The 19,320-nt window shown below is 33.0% G+C and overlaps 1 long non-coding RNA gene across 1 annotated transcript; it reads left to right on the plus strand.

Annotated features, from left to right (window-relative positions):
* Positions 1–1,710: 1,710 nt before the first annotated feature.
* LOC127733974 (uncharacterized) lies at positions 1,711–6,956 on the plus strand. Its single transcript, XR_007997316.1, has 2 exons — positions 1,711–2,111; positions 6,306–6,956. It is a non-coding gene; the product is annotated as an uncharacterized LOC127733974 (long non-coding RNA).
* Positions 6,957–19,320: the final 12,364 nt, after the last annotated feature.

Raw genomic sequence — 19,320 nt, forward strand, 5'->3', positions numbered from 1 at the left:
TATGATAAATGAAAAAATAACTTTCACCTATAATTTACCTGTACACAATCGGCGCAAATGAAAGATAAAATCGGCGCAAGTGAAAGAAAAAAAATGAAATGCAGATCAGTCGGAAAGCTGACCCCGGTTTGACCCCATTTCTTAAAGCAACAATGGAAGTCATGTGATTACCATATATGGGCATTTTTTTACCAAAAAAAGTGAAGCCCGTTTTTTGGAATTTGTAGTTTTTTGCATGAATTAAAACTAATTTGCTTTTAAGTGAACATTCTTGAGTATATAAGAAATATATTGATCCACTCAATTATGGATTAAACTATTTTTTTCTCTCAAAATGTGTCTTCAAAGTCTAGGTGTTGACCAAAAAAATCGGTCACTGGAAATTAAAATCGTAATTTTCTTTCTTAACTTCTCGGGAAGCTATGCTGAATTTAAATTATGTCATGTAACCTAACTTTGACTATGATATGTCAAATTTGTGCCACTTAATACGCTGTAATACGCAAATGTGCCACTTCGATGTGTCGATATTTCTGACGAAGCGGGGCCGATAGTAATTTACGAGTTACGTCCCTTTGTTTGACACTCTCATGATCAAACTATTATTATATTAAGCACCATATGCTGTTATATACATGAGGATATTATTAAAGTAATTTTATTGAATATATTTTGATACTAAAGACATGTGCAAAACACATTTTATCACTTTTCAGAACTCTCAGTGAAATACTCAAATAGGCCCTATGTCAGTATGTGCCATAATATTATTATTCCAAGAGTTAATTTAATATTTATATTTTGGTAAGTATTTATACTGCTGTAACCAAATTATTTCAACACAGAAATAAATTTCTAATACAATCATACAAGGGGTAGCCAAAATATTAATGAATAATGGATCAAGACAGGATTAAAATGATCAAATACAGGAACTCCTTTTCATTACTGATACCTGATCCTACCTTTTTCATTTAAACTTAAGGTGGCTCACCCCAATAAGGACCCCCGGTAGAATTTTTTTATTTTCACATATTTTGTAGATTTTTTTAAGCTGAATCCAAAAATGCAAAGAAAAAAGGGGGTCACCAGGCTCGTTTTCTCCTCAAATGGAAGCGAAATGTGCGATTTTGACCCTATTTCCAAACTTTTACACCCTTTCAACAATAACGACTACATCAAATTCAAAGACTTTTAGAACCATGTCAGTATGATTATTATGTGAAAAAACAATTAAATTTGAAATGTAAACGTTCTTCTTGATTGTTTTAGACTTAAAAATCCTTTTATTTTCAGATTTATGTCTAAATTTGGCATTTTTTAATTTCAGTTTAAGGCTAAAAATATTGGTTAAGGTGGTACCTAACACTACAGGGAGATAACTCTGTAAAAATCAACTAAACGTTTTAATCACGTTGTATTGTTAAGGAAATATTAAGCTTCTCAACGATCAAAATTAGTGTTTGTCAAACTGCTATATAACCAATGAAATTTTTCTGATAAAGTGGTTGGTTCAAATTTTTTGATTTTTTTATATTTTTGTCAAAGGGTCAAAGTAAACATTTTGTCAAAATTTTATGAAAATTAAACGAGCCAAATTAATATTAGTCAAGGTGTTGGGTACCACCTTAAATCGATTTTTCGTAAAATTTCCCCGGTAGATTTTTTAAAAAAACGGATATGTCAAAGCTATGAACTTTTCATGCATTTTAAGGTAAAATAAAATGGGGGTCACCAGGCTTTTAAAAAAGTTACGAGCTTTTGTTTAACCCCTCTACCCCATGAGGTCTGATTTCAATGCACTCCATTAATTACTTTATTGTGATTTTTTTATTAATGTCTTTAAATAAATAATGTTTGTAATTATATCAATGGACGAAATCTGAATATAAATGTGATGAACATTTTACTGTTTGTTATAAAAAAGCTAAATTTTGATTATTTTGGTGAACTACGGTAATTTTGTCTGGCGCGAGTTGCTTCCCTCTAATCTGGCGCCATAATCGGACAACAGAAATTTTAGGGTCGCCATTGTTGAGCAGCATACTGCACTGATAAATACGACCATGTGCATGAATAACAGACATAGTGGCGAATAGACAACGATGAAGGTAGAGTCATTACATAAGAAAACATAGATTTTAATATATTAGACAGCCAAATGTTATCAGTATCACGAAAAATACAAAGTGGGGGGTTATCTCAAAATACTCAATACTGTAGAAAATCACTGCGGCTGAAACCTTGCATGGGCTAAATTTCTGTTCTATGTATAATCGTTATGGCTGGTATCTTATTTTTGTGTTTACTTGACCCTTAACCTGTTAACTGGCAAGTTGTGAACATGTATAGCCTGTTTTGAAAAATATCCGTGTCAAACAGTCAAAGAGGAGGGGATGGTCATTTTCAGCGAATCCGGGTCCGTTCGCGCCCATTCACGTTCGCCCCCTTTCACGTTCGCACCCCGGGTCCGTTCGCACCCTACACGTTCGCACCCTTTTTATTGATTTTGTCTTAAATAATTTTTCAATCGTATTTTGGTTAGTGTATTGCTATAAATATTTTTTTTGTTCATTGTTTTAAAATGAAGTGACTTTCTAAAAACGATTTTTGTGTTGAATAATTTTTTAATCGTGTTTTGGTTATTGTATTGCTATAAATAAGTTTTTTTTCATTGTTTCAAAACATGCAAAATAAAGTGACGTTTTTTGTGTTGAATATCTTTTTAATCGTGTTTTGGTTAGTGTATTGCTGTATTTTTTTTTTCATTGTTTCAAAATAAAGTGACTTTCTAAAAAAGGTTTTTTGTGTTGAATATTATTTAAATGTTAAGATACCAAACCGCTTTAAACTCAACAACAATAACATTTTGAATCTTAATTGTTTTTACTCATACCAAGTTAAATACATGCTAATATAACTACATGCAGAATTTACATCAAGTTTAGCTGTGTAAACACCATATATAATTAACAGTTATCATAAATAATTAATCATCAAATCAATTTAAAACAATATTTCATTTAAAAAATTCAAAAATTGCCGAATTTTTCTTTATTTTGAGATAAACATCTTAAAAAACATCTTATAATTCATCGGGTTTTTGAATAAAAAAAAAGGGTGCGAACGGACCCAGGGGGCGAACGTGTGGGGTGCGAACGTGTAGGGTGCGAACGTGTATTGGGCGCGAACGGACCCGATACCATTTTCAGCATCTCATGATCTGCGCTATCGTTAGCAACAAATGGAAGTTTTTAACGACCTTGACTGGCTATACAGCCCTTGCACGGTCGGTAGCGTCAAATGAGTCTTGATTTTATATCGTCATTCGTAAAATCTAATTTCGTAGCCACGTTAGGGAGCAACCATTTGATTTTTATGGGGAGGGGGGGGGGGGGGGGCTAGGATGAAAAATTTTGACCTGCTTTTTTTTTAATTTGTAATCTCTGTCCTGCCTTTTTATTTTTTTACTCTATTCGGTCCTGCCTTTTTTTTTACTAGTTTATCCTGAATTTTTTTACACAAAATGTCATCCTGAATTTTTTTTTTACCCGTGTTGCTCATCCTGAATTTTTTTTTTACTCCAAACTCCTGTCCTGCCTATTTTTTCAAATTTCATCCTAGCCCCCCCATAAAAATCAAATGGTAGCTCCCTTAGGGTCAAATGAAGTTAAATATTTATCGTTAGCATCTATAATGACTAGTAAAACAGGTTGGGAACAAACCCTCTACATGGTGTTTATACCTGTATAGAGGAATAATCCTTCTATAGAGGGATAAAAGAGGGGTTGTTTGTTTAGACTGGATTTAAAGCAAAAAAGGGCAGAATGGCATTTTCTAGTTATATTTGCTATAATCTATAGCACTATATATTCATCAATTATTGCACTTTACTGTATTCTGTATTTCTTTACCAAAAAATGGCCTGGGATGCCCAGTTTTCTGCTAAAGTGACAGAACTTGCAATCTACTGTATACCTATCTGAACACCTGATCAACAACAAAAGGGACATGCAGTTGACCTTTAAATTTTATGTTAAATCTAACAATAGAAATTCTGTTCAGTGAGGCATAACTGAGTGGAATTTACCTGATCATCACAGCTTTCAATTATGGTGTACAATAGATTGTATATTCAGTCAGTTTAGCAGTAAACTGGGCATGTGAAATGAAATTAAGTACATCAATTGGTGCATCTAATGTAGCAGGTTACTGCCATAATAAGTAGAAAATGCCATTCTGCCCTATTTTGCTTTAAATCCAGTCTAAAAAAATTCCCCTCTATAGAAGGACTATTCCTCTATACAGGTTTAAACACCAGTGGTGGATCCAGGGGGGGTTGGAACCCCCCCCCCCCCCTCTTTTTTGACGATCAATGCATTTGAATGGGGACATATAGTTGGAACCCCCCCTTTATCCTGGGTTAGGAACCCCCCCCCCCCCCCCCCCCCCCCCCCTTTATAAATGGCTGGATCCACCCCTGAAAACCATATAGAGGGTTTGGTCCCAACCTGTAAAATGGGGTACCCCATAACTTCCCTCGGACAGGGGTTCATGATTACCACTCCCTATCCCCAACTGCCATTTCTCTTCCCTTTTACTCTAAAATTTTCTCCCCTAACTTCTACTTCCATCCCCCTTGCTCCCAGACAAAAAAATTGCTAAATATATTTCCCAGATTATTCATCCCCCCCCTCTTTTCGAATTCTTGTCCTTTCACCCAAAATCATGTTCGCTCCAATTCACGTTCATCCCACCCTGAGTCTGTTTGTACCCTTCCTTTTATCTAAATCATGCTTTTGTTAGTATAGTTCTATAACAATAAAATAAAGATATATTAAGTTTATTTTTATTGTTTAAAAATAAAGTGACTCACACGAGATCTAAGGTTTTTTTTCTATTTATAATCTTCATAAGATTTACTTCTACCAAATTGGTTACTTTTATTTTCACTCAGACCAGGCTAATTAACGGTAACGGACCTGCACATGATACCCCCTTTTCTCGCTTCCTGATCCCTCATTCCCATGTTCCCTTATCCCTGTCCACCCGCTCAAGTAAAAGTTCAAGTGAACTCAGGGGCATTATTTTCTATTTCTGTTTTCTTTTTACTGATTTTGCTATTTTTCTTTTTTTTTTTTTTATTGTCAATGTGCCTCCAAAAAAAAAAAAATGAAAACATCAGCATGCAAACGTTAAATAGTGAATATATAATGCGAAGGCATATATTATAGGACTACCCGCTCAAGGGGTTCGATTGTTTCGTTTGTTTTCTTGAGAATATATAAATGGCCTGACTTGTAAATTACATGTATAACCACTACAGTATGAGGCAATACATTTTATTGATGGATTCGTCTTGATCACAATTTGTTTACAATTAAACACCCTCCCCCTGTCTCTCTTTTGTATAAAAAATTTCATAACGTCAAGTATCAGGTTTAAACATACACGTAGGGCTTATCTTGTTTACCAAATAACACATACATTTGAGTTGAAAAATTCTTTATTGTTTTGTGCTTAGTATTTTTAAACACAAAATTTGTATATCCCATATTCCAAACAGGTTTCAAGACACCTCAGCATAATTTGGTTGACGAGGAGTACAAATGTAGCTCAGCTGCATTTTAGAATTTTTAGGCATAGAAATAACTTGTCCCTGGCATCGAAACAGCATGCCCTGAGAAGTCTGTATTCAACATATATATAAAAACAAAATCACTATTTACACTTGCTGTGCATGTAATTTTATTTTGTTTGCTCATTATTGTTGCCACAAATTCTTCATTTTTTTATGCTGTAGTGGAGTGGGCATTAAGTTTTACCCTTGTCTGTCTGTACGTACATGTATGTCCCAAAATTGGTGTCCGTTCTCTAACTTCAGTTTGCCTCAACCAAATGTTATGAAACCTATACACAATGCTTATTACCAACAAACACAGATCAAGTTTGAATTTTTTTTGGTGGTGTCTTTTTTATTGTTCTAGAGTTATGCCCCTTTACAAATGGAAAAATTGCTGAATTTTTTGTTTCTGTTCTCTTACTTTAGTTTGCCTCATCCAAATGTTATGAAACTTATACACATTACTTATTACAACAAAATTCAGATCAAGTAAAACTTTGGGGGGTAGTGTCACTCTTACCGTTCTTTAGTTATGCTCCTTTATAACTTTATATGCAAGTGGGGGCATCATCTGTGTCCCATGGACACATTCCCCATTTATTTAAAATATGAACTACATTATGCTTTTAAATGTCAATCATGGTTGATTTTCTGACAGATTTACCCTGACATTTAATTTCAGGCTTCAAGTACATGTAAGAGGAAGGAGTGATTTGTTGTGAAAGATCCTGGAATGTTCAACTTTACTTGGAAACTATTGGCAAAGAACTGACAGAATTTACACGAGAAGCCAATATCATCTTGTCTTGCAATTGGGAACTATATGTAAAGTGCAGAAACGGGAACTATATGTAAAGTGCAAAAACTTAAGAACAACATTAGAAGCCAAGATCAACAATACTTGGAACTACATGTATAATCAAAGTACTGTCAGAATCCATATTAGAGAACCCAAGATCATCTACACTTGGTGTCTATATGCAAAGTGTTGTCAGAATCCATTTAAGAAGCCAAGATCAACTATAATTTGGAACTATATGCTTTAGTGCTGTCAAAATCCATAAAAAAAAATCCAAGATCAAAAGGACCTACTTTACCTACCTGTCCCAATGATGAATACAGATTATTGAGTCTTATAAAAAACACTGATGAAGAATATTGATATAAAAATAATGAAAATATAGAGCTGATCAGCTAATGATTGTACATGTACATGATGTATACATGTCAACAATTACTAGTATATTGAAATTTACAATGCTAATAAATGTTTTATAAATTTGATCTCATAGACATTTTAGGAATAAAAATCAAAAATGTTTCAAAAAATGAATTTTAATAGAGCTTTTTTTGCTGTCTGTAGTGAATTTTGCTGCAAACACAATTCATGATGTGCAAACTTCAATATATGCAGTTGTCTTTAATACAGAAGGTAGCTATGAGATTTGGAAATTTTGGAAATCATAATTCCAAGTGGCAGTTGTGGTAAATGCACATGCCTTTGCCTCATCTTTTACCTCACCAACCCCTGACCTAAATGGCCACTTGAATTATTTTACATCATTTGGCATTTGTTATCCATCCATATGCTATTCAGTTTCTATTTCAAAAGTTATATTTTCTGGATAAAAGGAGAAATAAAATACAGTTTTGTTCAATGAGACAGCAACCAAACAAAACAACCAAAAGAATTATATATTGTCTGGGAAAACTTGTGTCTCACTATTAACTGACAACATTTTTACTTACTGTAAATTCAGAAATTATTGCGATTTTTGACGAATGGACTAAATTGCGAGTTTAATTATTGCGATTACAAAAAAAATCTGCATAAAGATCTATAATTCAGTTATCAGAATGCAAGTTCTTATTATTGCGATATGCACCCTGTCGCATTATTTGCATTAATAATAACCTCGTAATAATTTCTAAATTAACAGTATCACAATAATCCAGATTAATTTTGTTTTGTAAATTTAGATATGCACTCAAATTAATACAGATTGCTACAAAGATCTCAAGCACATTTCATGGATCAGTGATCAAGGTTAAAGTTACCTGATTAGGGTTGTTTATCAGATACTGTTAGCAATACTAAGGTCATTTGACAATGTCATGTTTTTGTGTTTTTGTCTGTTTTTTCTAATACTAAAAGTACATGTAGTAGATAAACTATATGTATGCAATGATTCACAAATGTAAGGAGTACATGTCTGTCTGGCAATTGTCATTGACCACATTTGCATGGTTCGTTGGTCAATGGTAAGTCCTCTTTTAACATGCTACATTGTGTAATCAATGGGTTATTATATTTGGTGTATGGTATGATTATTAAATGTATATATTGAAATATTAAGTAAAAAGATGTGATATGGTTGTAAATGAGACACTCCACAAGAGACCAAATGACACAGAAATAAACAACTAAATGTCACCATACGACCTTCGACAATGAGTAAAACCTATACTGCATAGTTGGGTATAGAAGGCCTCCAAATGACAAATGTACAATTTAAAACAATTCAAATGAGAAAACTAATGGCATATTTATGTACAAAATAATGAATGAAAAACAAATATGCCTGTCTTGCAGGGTCTATCTGAACTTAACCTTATGTTCATGGTTTTGTCTGTTACTGGCATACTATATATATGTTTAAAATATTTGGTTGATGGGGTGATTGTAACAGAGGCGGATTTAGGGGGAGGGCCCATGGTTGATTATATAGGGAATCACTGAAGCATGACTGGAGCAGGCCTCTCTTAGGTAAACCCCCCCCCCCCCCTTTCATGAAAAATTCTGGCTCCGCCACTGTGTAAGGCTGGCTTGGATTGGTTAATCTGATCAATTTCTGATACTTGTAGTGAAACTTTATCTTTAGGAATATCAACATAAAACCAATCATGAATGATGATTAGTAAAGCAGGTGAGACATTTCAGCTTGTGCACTCTTGTTAACACAAAAAATATATGGACTGTCGCTAGAAAATGAATGGACAATGCATGCTTGGTATGGACAAAATTCCTCCTTTTTACCATACGAGGCTGCGTATTTATCTCGGGTGAGGGTGGGGGAGGGGGCACTTCCTATATTCAAGGTGATGGGACGTGCCGCTGGAATAGGTCACCTTTTCAAGCTTGAAAATATGTGAAAAGGTCGGGAAAACTATCAAAAATATATGATAAGGTCAATAAAGTTTCCATAACTTCTTCGTCTGTCATCTTTCTTGGTGTTCCCGGGTGTGATTTTATCAACCAAATTTTCTTTTTTAACACTTTGGTATTCTAGTCTTACATTACACTACATGAAACCCAAGCATTATAGGGAAAAGGTTACATTTTTACCTACGCAATATATGAAAAGGTATACATTTTTGAAATATAAATTTTTGAAAAAGGTGGGCCCCAGCGGCACCCCTTATCAATTAAGTATTGAAGTGCCCCCTCCTACCACCCCCCCCCCCCCCTTCCCCCCCGGAGGTATTCATGATACATCCAGCTGTATGAAAACCCTGCCATAGCAAGGGATTATCTGTCAGATTAGGGAAGTCATATTTCTATACCCTACGATATGAAAATAAGGAGATGTGGTATGATTGCCAATGAAACAACTATCCACCAAAGTTCAAATTTAAAAGTCAATATTAAAAAAAAATGCATCTCCATATTATCATCATAGGCCGATAATTACGTTTCTTTGCAGCTAGCAGGTGTGGAAGAGGGGGGGGGGGTCCTCATTCATTCTTTTTTTTTTCTATTTGTATACGATATTTATTTATTTTGCAATACACATAACCAGTGTTCACACATCATTAAAAAAGTTGTCATGCATATTTCTTGCCGCAATGACACACTCCACTTTAATTTTTTTAAATCAAGAACTTTCCTTATTGGCTTCCCTTTTGAAAAAAACGCATGTCAAAAAGTAAGACAGAAGTTAAAGTTTGCCAATATCACCGACTATTATAGCGTCCCTGTGTACTGGGCGGAGTTTTAAAATTACAATCCCAACTTTTCCTGAACCTAGTAAGTAGTATAGATTTTGTGTATATATAATGTCTTTAACTGGTAGTGTTTGGAACTGCCCGGTAGACTGCGGATGTGTGTCCTAGGCAAAATCCCGACTTGGTCAAGCCAAATATTTTGCGCCGCAAAGCATGTGGTATTGAGGGATAATAGCATATACCGATATATAAGGCCGGAATACTAGTAAAGTCCCGGTTGCTATTGACCAATTTTCATCTACATGATCAAAGGTTGAAAACTGCAAATTATTGAAATGTCCGGTTTTTTTTCTGCGTAAAACAAAAAATGTGTTGCTCGAGTTCCGTTAGTCTATTATAATAACTCATTTTTAATCAATTATTTTAGTTTTTACGCTGATATTTCCTCTTTCTTTTTTTAAAGCGAACTCTGTTGGCATATTGATAGATACAACAGAAAATAGAAAATTAACAAATAGCAAAATAAGTAAAAGGAAAATATTATAAATAGAAAACATTGGCCCCGAGGTCTCATGTTATAGTACTAGAGTTCCAAATTTCATAGAATCATGATACGAGAAAATTTGTTAGATATTTTCGTGCCCATTATTTGATAAAGTATATAAATCTTTAAATAAAAATGTTATGTGTGACTGTCAAGTATTTAGTCTTTGTTTGAAAATTGTAATGTCCAAAAAAAAATTGAAAATAAAAAATACTTAACTATTATCAAAATTTTGCAGTGTTAAAATATTTCCCATACTCCGGAATTGTTATGTTCAAAAATTTTTGGCAAATAAAAACTACGTAACTATATATATTATCAAAATTTTGCAGTGGGAAAATATTTCACATACTCCGGAATAAGATCCCAGCAATACTTGGAAATGAAGATATTTCAAGTAAAAAAGAGATTTATGACAGTAACAAAATGTTATAAAACGCCAAACGGATAAAACGGTTAAAAGCTCTTTAGAGCTTATGTTGACTCTGTTTGTACACTTTGCCGACTCTAAATAAAGATTATTTATTATTTTTTATTTATTTATTATTTATAGCGTGCAGATGAACCCCGATGCCGTTATACTATAGCATACTATATGGGTTTTACTTGTTTTTGAAAACCGAAAGGTGACATGCAGTTTACATCGCTATCCTTTGTTTACGGTTAAACATTGCGTCATTGGCAAAATATTTTCATATATATACTACCTAATACATCTAAAAGACATCTTTTGATATATTCAACCAGTATTTAAATGAAAATAGGGTGCGAACGGATCCAAGGGGCGAACGTGTAGGGTGAGAATGTGTTTTTGGAGCGAACGCACCAGATACCGTCGTACAAGTCAATATTTATATTTTCTTTTTTTTAATGTTATGCTTTAATATATCATGTATAATTCTGTCCTTTTTATGTGAAAAATGAACAAACCACTCTGTAGTCCTGACCGTACGTATTTCCTGTTTTGTGGCTTTTGTAGAACGTTTTGCATGGTTTGTTGACATCGGGAAAGGGTGCTTTCATACACGCCCGCGTTCCAATGTCGTCAAAACTATTTTTGAGAAAACCCCTCAAAGCGACCGTTTCCAAGGCGCTCGTCGTTAGTAATATGCGCACTGTTAAAGGGCCGAGCCACCTTAAACGAGACCATAATGAAAGTATTCTGAGACTGAATGTAAATTCTTCATTATTTGAAATAAAAGGAAATTAGTTTGCAATTCTTGTATGAAAAAACTAAATATAACAATCAATTTTGTCTCACTGATTCCATGCAGATTCTAATGAATGGACTCAAATTATAAAAAAAAAACACTAAACCAATAAATAAATGGTTCTAATCATGAACTTGAAAATAGACAAGAACAAAAAACACTGGGTCTAATATTTTTCTTCTTCTATTTAATTTTTTTTTAACAATTATGCATTTTTATATTTATATAAAAGTATTTCAGAGCAGATTCTGAGTGCTAAGTCAACAATATAAGTAAGTCACACTTCATGTCAGTATGAACATGCTTTGAATAAGAGTGATTAAAATGCTAGTCTGAAAGAGATTGTTTTAAGTTCATATTTAGGACAAGACTTTTTCATTTACCTTTGGCAGTTTTGCAGGATTACTTCATCACAATTTTTGTTATAATATTATAAACGATGAATGAGTTTTGGTTAAGGTTGTGTAAAGACAGTATACGATTTCCTTACCTTGTTTTAGTTAAGTCAAACAATTCACTGACTTAAAGAGAATAATTAATCCAGTCAAATATTCACAGCTGAACTCGCCATTGCTTATTCAAACAAACACACTAAATGTGTGTACATTGTGTAAAGATGCAAGTAGACATCGATGTGTAAGATAAAAAAACTACAATGTCAAAAAATGTCTTTCGTTTGGAATTTAGTTCGAACGGGGTTTCCTAAGGGGTGATAGAACGTTAGACTTGATTTTTGTTTTAACTTTGAGATACTTATTATTAATTTTTTATATAGTTTGTATAATCTTTGTTTATTTGGAAAAAAAAGAAGAAAAAAATAAAAGACAATTTCGCATAATTCTTAAACGACGATCAAAGGCATTACGTTATTTTTAAAAGACGGACTATTTATAACATGTTTAAGTATCATTTTCTTTGATAATAAGAACCATGCTTGAAAAATCGAACGAAATCTATTTTTGACTCTAATGGCAAGTAAGAAACAGAAAAAAGAAAAAATTCCAAATTGGCGCCAAATTATTTTTTCCGCGAAATTAACGCAATTTCAGAATGGCGGGTTTTAATATCAGTCCCATTGTTGTCTTAAGAAAGTAGCAACAACGGTCGTTTCTAAGGGCTTGCTTTCCGACTGAGATCGGCGCAAATGCAAAAAGCCGAGTTCAAAATTTATATTTTTATTATTATTTTTATTAGAACGAAGGTTACAAATAGTGTAGTATCTTTTGTGTCCATTTGTGTTTAATTTCCACTAGGTATCAGTGCGACGAATAATTCCACTTTTCTTGGGAGACGTAGTTTTAAAAACGTACACCATGTTGGAATCCGTGAAAAACGCGAAATAGGACGTTATAATTTGACGTTTTTTTCATGGCTAGAAACAACGTCATAGAGCTTTTATGTCACTACCAAGTTGCGTTAGTTGATGCGCATCAACAATAGGCTGTTTGGTCTTTAAAGACTTGGGGACATTGACCAGCATATAATGACTGGGTGGGTGGGTTTAAAACGCAAATAGTCAAAAAATAACACAAGGACCTAAGAGCTACGGTTCCGCAGCTAGGTGAACCTATGCTGAATTTTAAAATATGTGATGAGGCTTTTTATGAACTGGCTTGCATCAAATTTTTGCCACTTAATACGCTGTAATACGCAAATGTGCCTCTTCGATGTGTCGAAATTTCTGACGAAGCGGTGCCGATAGAAATTTACGAGTTACCCCCCTTTGTTGACACTTTTCATGAACAAACTTGTTTCTACTATTATATATATTTGCATTTTATCAAGACGTCATAACTATTTGGACTAGGTTGTGCACAGACAGTATAAATAAAGGCAACAGTAGTATACCGCTGTTCGAAATTCATAAATCGATTGAGAAAAAACAAATCCGGGTTACAAACTAAAACTGAGGGAAACACATCAATATAAGAGAACAAAGACACAAAAATAAAATTTCCTTACCTTATTGTTTTAGTTAACGTCAAACATTTCACTTAAAGAGAATAATAATTAATCCAGTCAAATTCACAGCTGACCTCGCCATTGCTTTTTCAAACAAACACCCTAAATATGTGTACATTCTGTTCAGATGCATGTTGACATCGATGTGTAGGACCAAAAAACTACAATGTCAAAACATGTTTTTCTTTTGGAATTTATTTCAAACGGGGTTTCCTAAGGGGTGACTGAACGTTAGTCTTGAAATACTTTTTAACTTTGAGATACGTATTATTTTTTATAGAATATATAATCTTTGTTTATCTGTGAAAAAAAGAAGAAAAAATAACAGACAATTTCGCATACTTTTTTAACGTATTTGTTAAAGGACGACCAATTTACATCAATTTAGGTATTATTTTCTTTAATAATAAGATGCATGCTTAAAAGATAGAAAGACATCTATTTCTGACTCCAATGGCAAGTAAGAAACAGAAAATAAAAAATTTTGCAAATTGCCGCCAATTTATTTTTTCCGCGAGATTAACGCAATTTCAGAATGGCAGGCTTTACTATCATAACCATTGTTGTCTTAAGAAAGTAGCAACAACGGTCGTTTCTAAGGGCTTGCTTTCCGACTGCTTGACAGAATTCTCGTTCTTACAGTGGGTTAAGGGCATACGATACAGTTACAGAGGAAGTAATGACGTTGCTAACCGTAAAAAGTTATTTTCGCGACGTCAAACTGTGACCTATCGGGAAAAGATGCAGTTTTCGACTGATTTTTATCATTCATATGAGTCACAATAGTTTCTTCTATGAAAAAAAACCTTTTAGGTCAATCCTATGTGTCTTAGTTGAACATAATATAATAATAATAATAATAATAAATTCTTTATTTAAAGAGGGTAAACTCAGTTAGTTACAATAAACTAATCTTCCCTGAGGCCCTCACATACAAATTACAATACAATCAAAAACAGATATTTACACATAGTTAATTTACAGTCAATTAGTTCAATGTAATATTACTAACATGCTAAGATATAAGGCTGTTCAAGATGCACATGTAGTCAAAAAATCAAATAAAAATAAAAATAAAAGAATATACAAATACATTGTAGAAAACATAATCTTATCAGGACTGTGTTAAGTACTTCTTGATACTTTGTTTAAAAGTATAAGTGTTTTGAGCTTTACGCATAAAACAGTACAGTACTGCCTAGAAAATATCCTACAGAAAAAGGATCTGTTTACCAAAAATTTTGAAAGAAAGTCTGTAAAAAATAATACTTAAAATTGTAAGTGACATAATTTTGAATTTTAAAATCATTATTATTGTAAAATTCAATTATTAGATTAGCAAGCACAGCTAGTAGCTCTTGCCAAATTTCTGAGGGTATTTTATAGATTAAGAAAGTAAACTTTTTTGGGGGAAATGGGGCTTCTACTCTTCAGGATGCTGTGTCAGCTGGTATACATATTTTAAAACAAAGTATTGGATATTTTTTATCTAATTAATAATTGGAAATTTATATCACAAATGATAGTTGGTAAAACAAATCTTGTGCCTTTTACTTAATGATTGTGAAAGATAAGAATTTGACATTTGAATAAATTCAATTTTGTAAGAAAACATCTCTAATTGAATTGAATTTCTGGTTTGACTTGATATGCTAGTTTTTGCACTTATTACTGTAGCTTATTTAATAAAGTCAGAGATAATCAAATAAGCAAGGTTTTTAACTTACAAGTATAATTGACTGACCTTCATTTCCTTTTTCATATGTTTTTCCTCAAGAAATTTTGCAAGGCATCTGCTCTTGCTATTTTTTGTGTTTTTGTCCATTCATTGATTTATCAGATTTGTTTCCAGTATGAAAGAAATTTTCAAAGACGTACAGTTTCAAACACAATAAAGATGATCTTTGTTTCACTTTTCCAATGTTTATTTTTTCACTATGCACATGACCCTGACACACATTTTGTTAACGTTATATGACGTATGTTGAAACAAGAAAACAATGTCACCGTCAATTTGTGTAGGGGATCAAGAAGGGTTTTAGTCACTTTGAAATGGAGGTATCGTATGGAATTGTGAAAAACAACAATTCTAAATTACAATTTCATTCATACATGTATCTCTAATAAAATCAGTATTTTAGAGGACTTTGGAAACAGGTACAATGAAAAGAAGCTGAACATTCACTGTTTTGAACTAGAAAATCAGCCCAAACCAGCTACAAATTGACATGACTGGTGGTCACTAAAATTGTTGTATCAGAGTAAAAATTGATGGCTTCATAATTGTGTAGAAATTTGAAATAGGTTTCCAGGTTTCATTTAAGATTTTTAACGTTCTATTCCGTATTTGGATACGCAAACGTCAAGTTATATAAATTCGATGTTTTTGGCGAACAAAAAAGATGGCTGATAATTTTTAGAACGGACAGGATAAAGTAATAGCAAATAAAAGTTATTTTCGACAATATTTCAATGTCGTATTGAAACTATATTGTTCACAAAATCTACAAACTTTAAAAATCACTTATAATAAAAGCATGACAAGTTGAAAAAATAGTATAAATCGATTTTTTAGCCGATTCATTTCGCGGACTTTTTGACGTCACCGACGACTGTAGCGCCACCTAATTAATTCCCCCTGCTATTGTTGCTGATAGAGCTTGACGACAACGGACGTTTCCAAGGACTTGCTTTCCAACTGTCATATACCCTTCTTTTTTAAAATAACATTTGGTTTGATTACGTATGAAGATTTTGTGTACCAATTTTCATGAAAAGTAAATGGTGCAATTATTTTAAATTTGATAAATATACAGCAAAAAATGACGTTTTTTTTCTACCTTCATGAACATTTGATGAATATGAGTTATTTGTAAAAATAAAATGTACAAATTTATAGAACATTTATATAAAACAGAAATTACAAATAATTTAACAAAAAACAGCTTGTGTTTATCTTTTAAAACAAAAAAGTTATGTATTTCTGTCGAAAGGAAAAATACGTCCACAAATTTGAATTTTGAGGAAATATCTGAAATTTCAACCTGAATTTACTCAAAAAGTAGCACATGATGGTATATTTTTTATTACATATTTGATTTAATCAGGTAAATAATAGCCTATATGCAAATTTTCATCAAAATTTCATTACGGGATCAAAACTGTATCGTAAACCCTTAATGCAGTCGGAAAGCAAGCCCCTAGAAAAAAATCAAGTCTAACATTCTGTCCCCCTTGGGAAACCCCGTTTGAACTAAATTCCAAAAGAAAGACATTTTTTGACATTGTAGTTTTTTGGTTTTCACATCGATGTCAACATGCTTCTGAACAGAATATATACACATCTAAGGCGTATTTGTTAGTGCTAAACCAGTTTAAGTTTAATAAACTTTCAATTTGTTGGTGAAAACCAGTTGAAACTAGTTTGGAACCTAAACTGGTTTACCGTTTGTTATTCACAAACCAAAACTGGTTCCGTAAACCATTCAAACCGCGTCTGTAGGCCGTTTAGATTTAAGGTTTAAAATGGCAGCAATTTTAATGAAATGTTGCAGATGTGACAAAATTTATGCAGATTCAGATGCTTTCAATGACCCTGACAGTTATTTTAATGAATTATTCTACACAATTAATTGTTGTTAATTCTAAACACTATTTGTTTTGTTCATTCTTTTGTTATTTTTTTCTAGTCTGACAGAAGTCTTTTTGTATTTGCAATTTAAAAACACTTTAGATTTTTTACCAATTTGGAAAATACTGAGATGTGGAATAAGTAATCAATGAGATAACTTGATCCAATTAAACAGCAAAATGTCAAACCTTACTTGAAGCTGTGAAGTAAAATGAAATGGCCTACAAGTACAAGAGCAACATTTACAATTTTTAAAGTTTGTGATTAGGTCAGTTTAATGGGAACCATTATACATATGTTTACTAGTTCAGTGGTATTTCGTATATATGCAGTTGCATTAAGATAAGCACAACTCAGTTCCATAGAAATAGTTAGGCCCCTATTTACAATCGGTCTATATATATGAAAACTGAAACTCAGAGTTTGTGATTAGGCAAGTGGATGGGGAACCACTATTGATAAGTCATTGATATTGGTATGCAGTTGGCACATTTCATTTCAAATGAGATAACTATAATGTGACTCTGTGCGTTTGTCAGCATCTTATCCATAATTTGACATTTTATAATTCCTAGACTTTGGTTAAATTTTATGGCTAAATTTTAGGCAAAAATCGTGATAACTCATACAGCATATATGACAAACTTTGTAATCATAGATTACTCTATATTAAATTCTATGGAATGTTTTTTGTCATTTATTTTCACATGGAAAGATTGTCTACAATTGTATGACTCTTCGACTCTGCAGTGTCAGAAGGATTATGTACCTCAAAAAGGTTATTTATTTCTTCCATATCCCTGGCACCTTTTCATTCATGTCATCATTTTGCAAGAGGCATAGCTCATGTAGCACGCAACAGGTCAAATAAACGTATTTACACTTTTGATATTTAGCTATATTTTGACTCCGAATGACCTTAGATCTACTCCGAATCACCTTTTGACGTCAGGCAACAATCACTTTTTAATTGTGACGTCAAATGTTTTGAATTATGGTGTCAAAGTTTACGGGAACCTGTGTGATTTTACGTAATGGCGGACAAATTTGCATACAAGTGTAAATACGTCTATTGACTTTAACCGCTTTATTCAGGTCTAGCATATCAATAAATGTGAGAAGGTGGAATCTTCCTATTAGGGCTCCAATCACCATCCTAGTGCTGCTGTCGATAACGTTTTTGATTTCTGTTGAGGTTGCAATAATTAAAAGGTGTCATCAGCCATGTAGTAAGGTAATAAGCAGAATCTTCCAGTAGATGTGTATTACTTGGGAACATCTCATCAGTGTTGTTTTCAATAATTCCATAAATTGGTTAGTTTTTTAATACACGAGAGTTGTGAACCAACATCTAAGAAATGTATATCACTATCACAAATCCCCTGTAGATTTATTGAATGGAAAGATTTGCTGTTTATGTAGTTCTTGCGAAACTCTCTAGGTGTATGAATAGGAATGTGTGTCCTGTCAATTGCACCTTCCACACGAGGAAATCTCCTTTTCTCTTTAAACTTCTGTACAATTCTAGGAAACTGATTTCTACTAGGCCACGTTATGTATTTTGATGGACGTTTTTCACATATCACAACAGCAAGATCTCTAACAATCTGAAATACTGAGTACTTACAAACTCCGTAAATGTCCTCAATTGCTTGTAGAGTCATCAGGCTTGAGACATACTGAATGTAAATAAGAACCTGTTTCTCTATTGATATGGATCTAGAGTTCTTAATAAAGCCTGTTAACTCCCCTACCAGTCTATGGAAAGTGGTCGGATTTATCCGAAAACATCTTCTAAACTCTTCTTTGCTGTAAGTTGAAACCACACAATCAGCATAGTTGAGTACCTGTGGAATATGAGCTCTGTTCTTCATAAGTAGAATGCACGATAGAATTATGTTGTAGCTGTTTAAGATTGTGGCATGAGATGCAAGATCCTCGTCATCTTCATTCATAAGGTCAAACAGCAGAGCAGAAACAAGTTAATATCTGATGACATTTTTTAGAATAAACTTTACATTTGTTGAAAAATATCTAAACCTAAACCAGTTTTGAAACCTAACCCTAAACCAAACAAAACCAGTTTAAAACCAAAACCGAAAACTCAAACCAGTTTTGCTGTAACAAATACGCCTCTAGTGTGTTTGTTTAAAAAAGCAATGGCGAGTTCAGCTGTGAATTTGACTGGATTATTTATTCTGTTTAAGTGAAGTGTTTGACGTTTTAACTAGAACAATAAGGTAAGGAAATTTTATACTGTCTGTGCACAACCTTCAGATGACTAAACTTAAAAAAACTCATTCATTGTTAAAATCAATTTTTTTTATGATTAGGAATCCTGCAAAAGTAAACGCAAAAGTCTTGCCCTTTGAACTTAAAACATTCTCTTTGAGACTTGCATTTT

Source organism: Mytilus californianus, unplaced genomic scaffold, assembly GCF_021869535.1.
Source record: "Mytilus californianus isolate M0D057914Y unplaced genomic scaffold, xbMytCali1.0.p SCAF_3, whole genome shotgun sequence".
Lineage (NCBI taxonomy): Eukaryota > Metazoa > Mollusca > Bivalvia > Mytilida > Mytilidae > Mytilus > Mytilus californianus.